The sequence below is a fragment of the Pongo pygmaeus genome, chromosome 21, assembly GCF_028885625.2.
Source record: "Pongo pygmaeus isolate AG05252 chromosome 21, NHGRI_mPonPyg2-v2.0_pri, whole genome shotgun sequence".
Lineage (NCBI taxonomy): Eukaryota > Metazoa > Chordata > Mammalia > Primates > Hominidae > Pongo > Pongo pygmaeus.
The window spans coordinates 52324744-52336259 of record NC_072394.2 but is presented as its reverse complement, the minus strand read 5'-3'; the positions used below and the strand labels follow the sequence as shown (position 1 = coordinate 52336259).

The 11516-nt window shown below is 44.4% G+C and overlaps 1 pseudogene; it reads left to right on the top strand.

The window, feature by feature from the left end:
* Positions 1-7420: 7420 nt before the first annotated feature.
* LOC129021585 (small nuclear ribonucleoprotein F-like) lies at positions 7421-9623 on the top strand (annotated as a pseudogene).
* The last annotated feature ends 1893 nt before the right edge of the window (positions 9624-11516 follow it).

Sequence of the window (11516 nt, the reverse complement as noted above, 5' to 3'; positions counted from 1 at the left end):
GTCAACTCATATAGAAAGGGCTGTATCTTCCTAGTACATAAAGCATATTCTTTATAGAAATAGAAAAGTACACACCCAGTGGAAAATGGCAAAGGAAATTACCAGAAAAATACAAATGGCTCTTACACATATTAAAAGATGCTTGAATTATCACAGAAGAAGAAATGCAAGTGGAACTATGTGACGCTCACTGTGTTGTGCTGGCAAAGATCAAGCACCCTTCCGTGTTGCTGGTGAGCATGTAAACTGGTACAGCACCCTTGAGAGCAAGGTCTCTATCATCATTACAAAGACATACCTTTTGACCCAGAAAGTCCATTTCTAGTCATTAATCCTACAGACACACCTGCCCATGTGCAAAATAATGTATATATATTGCAACACTGTGTTAAGGTAGAAAGATTAGAAACAACCAAATTTCTATTAGAAGAATAATTGTAGTTTATTCATAAAACTGAATATTATGTGGCTATTAAAAAGAATCAGTGGGCACGGTGGCTCACACCTGTAATCCCAGCATTTTGAGAGGCCGAGGCAGGTGGATCACTTGAGGCTAGGATTTCGAGATGAGGCTGGTCAACATGGCAAAACTGCTTCTCGACCAAAAAAACAAAAATTAGCCAGGGGTGGTGGCCCACGCCTGTAATCTCAGCTACTAGGGTAGGTGAGGCAGGAGAATCACTTGAATCTGAGAGGCAAAGGTTGCAGTGAGCTGAGATCATGCCACTGCACTTCAGCCTGGGTAACAAAGTGAGACCCTGCCCCCTCTCAAAAGAAAAGAACAGAAAAAAAAAAAAAAAAAGAGAATCAGGCTGGGTACAGTGGTACACACCTATAATCTCAGCACTTTGGGAGGCCAAGGCGGGAGAATCGCTTGAGACCAAGAGTTGGAGACCAGCCTGGGCAACATAGCAAGACTCCCTGTCCTTACAGAAAATAAATTAATTAATTAAATAAAAAGAATAAGGCAAGTGTAACGCACTGAAATATTAACTGAAAAAAGAAAGGGCAGAACAGTATTATCCTATTCTTGTGTAAGAGCATGGGGGAAAAGAATCTATATTTATATTTTATGCACATAAAAACTGGAGAAACACAAGAAGCTAACAATAGTAGTTAGCTCTGTGTGTGTGTGTGTGTGTGTGCATGGCAAGGAGCAGGTAGTGATGGGAACTGGTTCAATGGAGAATAAAAGTGGGAGGGAGATTTTTATTGGATTAAAAAATATACGTCTATATAACAGCTTTATTGAAATATAATTTACATGTGATACAATTTTTCCGTTGAAAGTATTCAATCTGCCGGATGCGGTGGCTCATCCTGTAACCCCAGCACTTTGGGAGACTGAGGTGGGCAGATCACCGGAGGTGAGGAGTTCAAGACCAGCCTGGCCAACACGGTGAAACTCCATCTCTACTAAAAATACAAAAATTAGCCAGGCATGGTGGTGCACACCTGTAATCCCAGCTACTCAGGAGGCTGAGGCAGGAGAATCGCTTGAACCTGGGAGGCAGAGGTGACAGTGAGCTGAGATTGCGCCACTGCACTCCAGTCTGGCAACAGAGAGAGACTCTGTCTCTAAATAAATAAATAAATAAATAAATATTCAATCTAATGGTTTTTAGTATATTCACAGAGTTGTGCAACCACACCACAATCAATTTTAGAACATTTTCATCACCCCCTTAAGAAGCTCCATACCATTTAGCAGTCACTCCCCGCTTAGACAACTAATCATCTATAATAGATTTGCCTATTCTGTACATTTCCTAGAAATAGAATCATACAATATGTGGCCTTTTGTGTCTGGCTTCTCTTATTTAGCATAATGTTTTCAAGATTAATGCCTGGCCAGTCACAGTGGCTCATGCCTGTAATCCCAGCACTTTGGGAGGCCAAACAAGGAGGTTCGCTTGAGCCCAGGAGTTCAAGACCAGCCTGGGCAACATAGTAAGACCTCATCTCTACAAAAAAATTTTTTAAATAGCTGGGCATAGTGGCATGCTCCTGTGGCCCCAGGTACATGGGGGACAGAAGCAGGAAGATGTCTTGGGGCTAACAGTTGGAGGCTGCAGTGAGCCATGATTGTGCCACTTCACTCCAGCATGGGTGACAGAGTGAGACCCTGTCTCAAAAATAAAAATAAGGTAAAAAGATTAATGCCCGCTTATGCAGAGGTGCAAGCCTGTAACCCCAGCTGCTCAGAAGGCTGAGGGAGGAGGATCACTTGAGCCTAAGAGCAAGACCCTGTCTCAAAAAAAAAAAAGTTTCATGCACATTGTAGCATGCAGCATACTTCTTTCAGTACACCATTCTTCATTTTCCTCTTTTGAGACAAGGACTCACTCTGTCACCCAGGCTGGAGTGCAATGGTGCAATCGAGGCTCACTGCAGTCTCAACCTCCCCCGCTCAAATGATCCTCCCACATCAGCCTCCTGAGTAGCTGAGACCATAGGTGCACACCACTACACCTGGCTAATTAAAAAAAAATTTTTTTGTAGAGATGCTATCTCACTATGTTGCCCTGGCTGGTCTCACACTCCTGGGCTAAGTGATCCTCCTGTCTCAGCTTCCCAAAGTGCTAGAATTACAGGCATGAGCCACCAAGCCCCGCCTCATCTTTTATTTTATTTTATTTTATTTTTGGCTAATTTTCCATTGTATGCCTATACCGTATTTTGTTTATCCATTCATCAGTTGATGGTATTTTGATTGTTCTCACCTTCCTCTCCCCGCTCCCCGCCACCAGCTTTTTCTTTTTTTTTTTTTTTTTGACACGGAGTCTCGCTGTCATCCAGGCTGAAGTGCAGTGACAGGATCTCAGCTCAGCTCACTGCAACCTCCGCCTCCCGGATTCAAGCGATTCTTGTGCCTCAGCCTCCCCGAGTAGCTGGGATTACAGGCGCCTGCCACCACGCCTGGCTAATTTTTTTGTATTTTTAGTAGAGACGGGGTTTCACCATGTTGGCCAGGCTGGTCTCTATCTCCTGACCTCAAGTGATCCACCCACCTCGGCCTCCCAAAGTGCTGGAATTACAGGCATGAGCCACTGCACCCAGTAACTTCTTTCCACTTTTGGCTATGATGCTGTGAAAGGAAAATAAATCTTAGGGCCCCCAGATCCCTAAGCTAAAGGGAAAAGTCAAGCTGGGAACCGCTTAGGGCCAACCTGCCTCCCATTCTATTCAAAGTCACCCCTCTGCTCACTGAGATAAATGCATATCTCTTTGGCTCCTTTGAAGAGGCCAATCAGAAACTCAAAAGAATACAACCGTTTGGGCCAGGCGCAGTGGCCCTTGAGAAACTTTTAAGCAGGGAAGTGTGAAAATAAGTATTTCAAAATCTAAGCCGTTGAGACTTTAAAATATTTCAAGCCTTAAGGGAATGTGATTGTGGGACACAAGTCCTCTGAACCTACGCAGCTGTAACCTAGGCAGGCATTACCTTTGTTTGTCTGATTATAATTAGCCCTCTTCTCTACCTACATTGTTTTAGAAAGTATTGTAAACGGCGGGGCACAATGGCTCAAGCCTGTAATCCCAGCACTCTGGGAGGCTGAGGCGGGCGGATCACGAGGTCAAGAGATGAGACCATCCTGGCCAACATGGTGAAACCCTGTCTCTACTAAAAATAAAAATTTAGCTGGGTGTGGTAGCATGCGCCTGTAGTCCCAGCTACTCGGGAGGGTGAGGCAGGAGAATCGCTTGAACCTGGGAGGTGGAGGTTGCAGTGAGCTGAGATCGTACCACTGACTCCAGCCTGGCGACACAGCGAGACTCCGTTTCAAAAAAAAATAAAGAAAGAAAGAAAATATTGTAAATGACTAAAGGGCACCAGGGAAGACCCCTTTCCTCTTCACTGTTCATCTTCATTGTATAATAACTTCCCTCTTACCTTTCTCACACAAAGACTTCAGACTATCATCATACTGTCTTGAGATGGAATGTTAAATACACTCTTTAAAACTAGAAAGGAAATAAAAACAAACCATATGGAAGATAAAACAAACCATAACTAATTAAATTGTTGTAACTCATAAACCAGCCTTGTATAGAAAATGTTGTAATGAAGGCAGGTGCAGTGGTTCACGCCTGTAATCCCAGTCACTTAGGAGGCTGAGATGGGAGGATGGCTTGAGCCCAGGAGTTTGAAGCTGCAGTGAGCCCTGATCACACCACTACATTCCAGCCTGGGCAACAGAGTGAGACCCCATCTCTTTAAAAAAAAAAAGTCATAATCCTGTTAAATTTCTTTGTTTTCTGCCTATCTAAGCAAGACCCTAACTTTTCACTTTTGAGTACTCACCCCATTTCTCTGGAGTCTGTGTTTCCGAGTGGCCATTCACAGCTTCTTGCTTGAATACTCTCTTTAAAACTGGATTCTCCACTGCACTCCTGCCTGGGTGACATATTGGGATCTTGTCTCTTTTTATTTAAAAGCCAAAAAAAAAAAAAAGTCCTGGCAGGGTGGCTCATGCCTGTAATCCCAGCATTTTGGGAAGCTGAAGCAGGTGGATTGCTTGAGGCTAGAAGTTCGAGACCAGCCTGGTCAACATGGTGAAACCCCGTCTCTACTAAAAATACAAAAATTAGCTGAGCATGGTGGTGCACGCCTGTAGTCTCAGCTTCTTGGGAGGCTGAGGCGGGAGAACCGCTTGAACCCAGGAGGCAGAAGTTGCAGTGAGCCAAGATCCCGTGACTGCACTCCAGCCTGACGACAGAGCAAGACTCTGTCTCAAAAATAAATAAATAATAAAAATAAAAAAAATTATATAGACCCTGACACTGCATTTATTTAATTTAGTTAATTAATTTATTTGTTTTTATTTATTTTCTTTTTTTGAGACGGAGTCTTGCTCTGTCACCAGGCTGGAGTGCAGTGGTGCAATCTTGGCTCACTGCAGCCTCCGCCTCCCAGGTTCAAGCGATTCTCCTGCCTCAGTCTCCCAAGTAGCTAAGACTATGGGCGTGCACCACCACGTCCGGGTAATTTTTGTATTTTTAGTAGAGACAGAATTTCACCATGTTGGGCAGGATGGTCTCAATCTCCTGACCTCATGATCCAACTCCACATGTATATGTATATATATATTCAATTTTACATAGATACACAATTACTTTTTTTTTTTTTTTTTTGAGATGGAGTCTCACTCTGTCACCCAGGCTGCAGTGCAGTGGCGCGATCTCAGCTCACTGCAAGCTCTGCCTCCTGGGTTCACACCATTCTCCTGCCTCAGTCTCCCGAGTAGCTGGAACTACAGGCGCCCGCCACCAAGCCCAGCTAATTTTTTTGTATTTTTAGTAGAGATGGGGTTTCACCGTGTTCGGCAGGATGGTCTCGAACTCCTGACCTTGTGATCCGCCTGCCTTGGCCTCCCAAAGTGCTGGGATTACAGGCGTGAGCCACCGCGACCGGCCCCACAATTACTTTTTAACCTAACACTATATCTTAGAGACTTTTCTACATCCTTATGTAGACAGCTTCATCATCCTTTTTTTTTTTTTTTTTGAGACAGAGTCTCACTCTGTCGACCAGGCTGGAGTGCAGTGGCTCAATCTCAGCTCACTGCAATCTCTGCCTCCCGGGTTCCAGCAATTCTCTTGCCTCAGCCTCCTTTGAAGCTGGGATTACAGGTGTGTGCCATCCCGCCCAGCTAATTTTTGTATTTTTATTTATTTATTTATTTTTGAGACGGAGTTTCGCTCTTGTCTCCCAGGCTGGAGTGCAATGGAGCAGTCTCGGCTCACTGCAACCTTTGCCTCTCAGGTTCAAACGATTCTACTGTCTCAGCATCCCAGGTAGCTGGGATTACAGGTGCCCACCACCACACCTGGCTAATTTTTGTATTTTTAGTAGAGATGGGGTTTCGCCATACTGCCCAGGCTGGTCTCAAACTCCTGAGCTCAGGTGATCCACCCACCTCGGCCTCCCAAAGGGCTGGGATTACAGGTATAAACCACCTCACTGGGCCATGAAATCTAGAAATATTTACAGAATACCCTTCTATCTGTAGTGTCATTAACAGCAGGCAGAGTTCCCTATGTTTAGTATTATGGAATCTTTACAGAGCACCCTTTGTTCTAGGTAGGTTCACGGAAACCTGTACCCTCCTTTAGGTAGAATCATTAATTGTTTGAAGAGTGCTCTTCGGCTATAGAATCACCAACTGTGTACAAAAGCATAAAATCAAGAAGTTCTATATAGCCCATTTCTATCTATTAGAATTATGTAATATTTATAAAGCCTATTCATAGCAATGAAATCATAAATGTTTACAGAGCACTTCCTGTGTATAGAATTTCAGGGCGTCAAAACAAATAAGTTTTCCTTCTTGTATGTAGAATTGTGAACTGTTGGCCGGGCGCAGTGGCTCACGCCTGTAATCCCAGCACTTTGGGAGGCCGAGGCGGGCGGATCACGTGAGGTCAGGAGTTTGAGACCAGCCTGGCCAACATGGTGAAACCTCTTCTCTACAAAAAATACAAAAATTAGCCAGGCGTGGTGGCCCATGCCTGTAATCCCAGCTACTTGGGAGGTTGAGGCAGGAGAATCGCTTGAACCCGAGAGGCAGAGGTTGCAGTGAGCCAAGGTCGTGCCACTGCACACCAGCGGGGGTGGCAGAGTGAGACTCCATCTCAAAAAAATAAATAAATAAAAATAATAAAATAAGAAAATCAAATTATGAATTGTTTTTGAGGAACACCCACATGTATACAGAATCATGGAATGTTTACAGAGTCCTTTCTTCTCTTTTCTTTTCTTTTCTTGAGATGGAGTCTCGCTCTGTCACCCTCACTGGAGTACAGTGGCACGATCTTGGTTCACTGCAATCTCCACCTCCCGGGTTCAAGTGATTCTCATGCCTCAGCCTCCCAAGTCACTGGGATTACAGGTGCCCATCACCATGGCCAGCTATTTTTTGTATTTTTAATGAAGACAGGGTTTCACCATGTTGGCCAGACTGGTCTCAAACTCCTGACCTCTGGTGATCTGCCCGCCTCAGCCTCCCAAAGTGCTGGGAATACGGGTGTGAGCCACCGCGCCTGGCTAGAATCCTTTCTTGTGGCACGAATTTTGAACCGTTTGCAGAACATCTGTCCATGTATAAAATCATTGAATGTTTGCAGAACCTTTTTGCTTATCGTTATGGAATGTCTACAGAGCATCCTCATCTGTACAGACTCAAGGAATGTTAGCTAAACCCTGTTCTACATGGAATCATGGAATGTCAGCTGAGCCTTCTACAGTATAAAATCATGGAATGTTACCAAATACATTTCTTACTATAAAATCTTGAACATAGTTTTCTCTTGATGCTCAGTGGCTCAGGACCTGTGGTAGCTGCTGTAGTCAGGAGCCTGGTCAGCCTGGTCAGCGGCCTGCAGCATTCACTCATAGCATTTGCCTGTGGTTACGATGATGAGTTTACCTTTCAATCCCAAATCTTTCCTCAGTGGAGTAATAGGAAAGCCAAGAATGGTTAAACTTAAGCGGGGAATGGAGTACTAGGGCTACCTGGTATCTGTAGATGGCTATATGAACATGCAGCTTGCAAATACAGAAGAATACATAGATGGAGCATTTTCTGGACATCTGAGTGAAGTTTTAATAAGGTGTAATAATGTCCTTTATATCAGAGGTGTGGAAGAAGAGGAAGAAGATGGAGAAATGACTGGGAGGCTGAGGTGGGTGAATCACTTGAGGTCAGGAGTTCAAGACCAGCTTGGCCAACAAGGTGAAACCCCATCTCTACAAAAATACAAAAATTAGCCAGGTGTGGTGGCACAGACCTGTAATTCCAGCTACTCAAGAGGCTAAGGCAGGAGAATCGCTTGAACTCAGGAGGCAGAGTTTGCAGTGGAGGTCACACTACTGCACTCCAGCCTAGGTGACAGAGGAAGACTCTGTCTTTAAAAAAAAAGAAAAAGAAGATGGGGAAATTAGAGAATAGCATCTTTTGTGGGGGATTTTTAAAATATATATTTCTAGACAATAAAGATTTGTTTTTCAAAAAAATAAAAATAAATGAAATAGAATATTGAAACGTTAGCTCTATATTCCCTACTTACATGTTGGAGAGGGCCAGGGATGGTGGCTCACACCCGTAATTCCAGCACTTTAGGAAGCTGAGACAGGCAGATCGCCTGAGGTCAGGAGTTCGAGATCAGCCTGGCCAACATGGCGAAACCTTGTCTCTCCTAAAGATACAAAAATCAGCTGGGTGTGGTGGCACACACCTGTAATCACAGTTACTCAGGAGGCTGAGGTAGGAGAATCGCTTGAACCTGGCAGGCCGAGATTGCAGTGAGCCAAGATCAAGCCACTGCACTCCAACCTGGGAGACAGAATGAGACTCCGTCTCAAAAAAATGTAATAAAATAAAATAATTTTTTCAAAACAAAGCAAAAAAATGATTTTACTAAGTGCAGTAATCTACAGTAAATCTTTTGATATATTAAAACTCATCCTGTAGGGCAAGGTCAGCAAAGTACAATCCATGAGCCAAATCTAGTCTGCTGCTTGTCTTTGTAAATAAAGTTTTATTGGAACAGAAACACACTCCTTTGTTTACATAGTGGCTATGGCTGCCTTTGTGATAGAATAACAGAATTAATTGGCTGTGCCAAAGATTGTATAGCCAGTAAAATAAAAAATATTTACTATCTTGGCTGGGCGCAGTGGCTCACGCCTATAATCTCAGCACTTTGGGAGGCTGAGACAGGCAGATTATTTGAGGCTAGGAGTTGGAGACTACCCTAGCCAAAATGGTGAAACCCCATCTCTACCAAAAATACAAAAATTAGCTGGGTGTGGTGGCACATGCCTGTGGTCCCAGCTACTCAGGAGGCTGAGGCAGGAGAATTGCTTGAATCCTGGGGGCGGAGACTACAGTGAGTTGAGATCAACCCACTGCAGTGCAGCCTGGGCAACAGAGCAAGACTCCATCTTGAAAAAAAAAAATTTACTATCTCTAATCCTAGCCCTTTGGGAGGCTAAGGTGGGAGGATCACTTGAGGCCAGGAGTTTGAGACCAGCCTGGGTAATATAGTGACACCTTGTTTCTATAGAAAAAAATAAAAAATCTTTGCCAGGCATAGTGTTGTAAGTCTGTGTCCCAGTTACTTGGGAGGCTAAGGTGGGAGGATCACTTGAGCCCAAGAGGTCCAGGCTGCAGTGGTCATGTGACTGCACTCCAGCCTGGGTGACAGAGTGAGACTCTGTCTCAAAAAAACAAACAAAAAAATTACTATCTGCCTCTTTATAAAAGAACTTTGCTCACCTGTGCTCTAGTGGGAAAATATACTCTGAATTTCTTTTTAATATTTAGTTTTTTTTTCTTTTCGCAGCAGACTCAGTTGAATTCATAAATAGTTTCATTCATTCATTCAATCAATATTTACCAAACACCTATCAAGTGCTTAGGGTGCTGATTTAGGCACTGGGGTACAAATATGAAAAAAAGACAGTGCTTGCCTTCAAGGACAGTCCTTCCCATCAAGAGCATTCCCCATGGCATTATGAAATCTACCCATAACCTCACATAATTTGTAAGAAACCAGTTGTGTGACCTTGGGCAAATTTCTTAATCCTTCTAGATTTTGATTTCCTCATCTGCAAATGAGGGTGGCAGTAGTACTTACCTCAATATGTTGTTTTAAAGATTAAGGGTTTTGTTTGTTCAGTGGTTTGTATTGTTTTGTTTTGTTTTGTTTTGAGACAGGGTCTCGCTGTGTCACCCAGGATGGAGTGCAATGGAGCGATCTGGGCTCACTGCAACCTCTGCCTCCCAGGTTCAAGCCATTCTCCTGCCTCAGCCTCCCGAGTAGCTGGGACTACAGATGCATGCCACCATGGCCCAGCTAATTTTTTGTATTTTTTAGCAGAGATGAAATTTGGCTATGTTGGCCAGGCTGGTCTTGAACTTCTGGATTCAAGTGATCTGTCCCCTTTGACCTCCCAAAGTGCTAAGATTACAGGCAGGAGCAACCACACCCAGCCCATTAAGTAAATTTTTTTTTTCTTTTTTTTTTGAGACGAAGTCTCACTCTGTTGCCCAGGCCAGAGTGCAGTGGAGGGATCTTGGCTCACTGCAACATCTAGCTCCTGGATTCAAGCAATTCTCCTGCCTCAGCCTCCGGAGTAGCTGGGACTACAGGTGTGTGCCACCACACCCGACTAATTTTTTATTTTTAGTAGAGGCGAGGTTTCACCATGTAGGCCAAGCTGGTCTTGAACTCCAGATCTCAGGAGATCCACCCGCCTCGGCCTGCCAAAGTGCTGGGATTACAGGTGTGAACCACCATGCCTGGTTGTAAATTTTTTTTTTTTTTTTTTGAGATGGAGTTTCACTCCTGTTGCCCAGGCTAGAGTGCAGTGGTGCGATCTCAGCTCACTGCAACCTCCACCTCCCAGGTTCAAGCTATTCTCCTTCCTCAGCCTCCCGAGTAGCTGGGATTTCAGATGCACACCACCATGCTCAGCTAATTTTGGATTTTTAGTAGAGATGGGGTTTCACCATGTTGTTCGAGCTGGTCTTGAACTTCTGACCTCAAGTGATCTGCCTGCTTTGCCCTCCCGAAGAGTTGGGATTACAGCATGAGCCACCATGTCTGGTCCGTAAATTTTTAATAAAGTGCTTAGACTAGTGCCTGACACAGAGTAAGTGCTATTCAAGTGCTTTTTAAAAAAATCTTTTATTTTATTGTACTTTTTTTGAGACACAGTTTCTCTCTGTCACCCAGGCTGGAGTGCAGCAGTGTGATCTTGACTCACTGCACCTCTGCCTCCCAATTTCAAGCGATTCTCCTTCTTCAGCCTCCCGAGTAGCTGGGATTACAGGCATGGGCCACCACGCCTGGCTAATTTTTGTATTTTTAGTAGAGATGGGGTCTCACAATGTTGGCCAGGCTGGTCTCGAACTCCTGGCCTCAAGTGATCTACCCACCTTGGCCTCCCAAAGTGCTGGGATTACAGGTGGAAGCAACCGTGCCTGGCCCAAAAAAGAATTTTGAGGCTGGACAGTTGTTCACACCTGTGATCCCAGTGTTTTGGGAGGCCCAGGTGGGAAGATTGCTTGAGGCCAGGAGTTTGAGACCAGCCTGGGCAACAGTATAAGACTCTTTGTCTATAATTAAAAAATAATAATAATAACAAATAAAAAAGATTTAATACAGGGATATAGGTGCTTACAAAATCATTAGGAGGTCTGGAAGAGCAGAAGTCAGGGGCCATTTCAGGCTTTTGATTTCAAGGTTCCTCCAGCAAGGCCTTGATCCCAAGGTTACCAAACTGCTGCTTCCCTGCCACCGCCATGGCCTCCATCCTCACACCCTCCTAAGTGGGGACTGCACAGTGGACTCCACTGTACATGCTCCTCCCACCTGCCAGAACTGCTCCCTCAGCTGACACAGCTCCAGGAAGACGACCTCTCCCTGTCTCCCATCCTCCAGATCTCATGCAAATGAATCTGACAGAATTTAACTTCCCACTGTCCTAGCTGCAAGAGAGCCTGTGG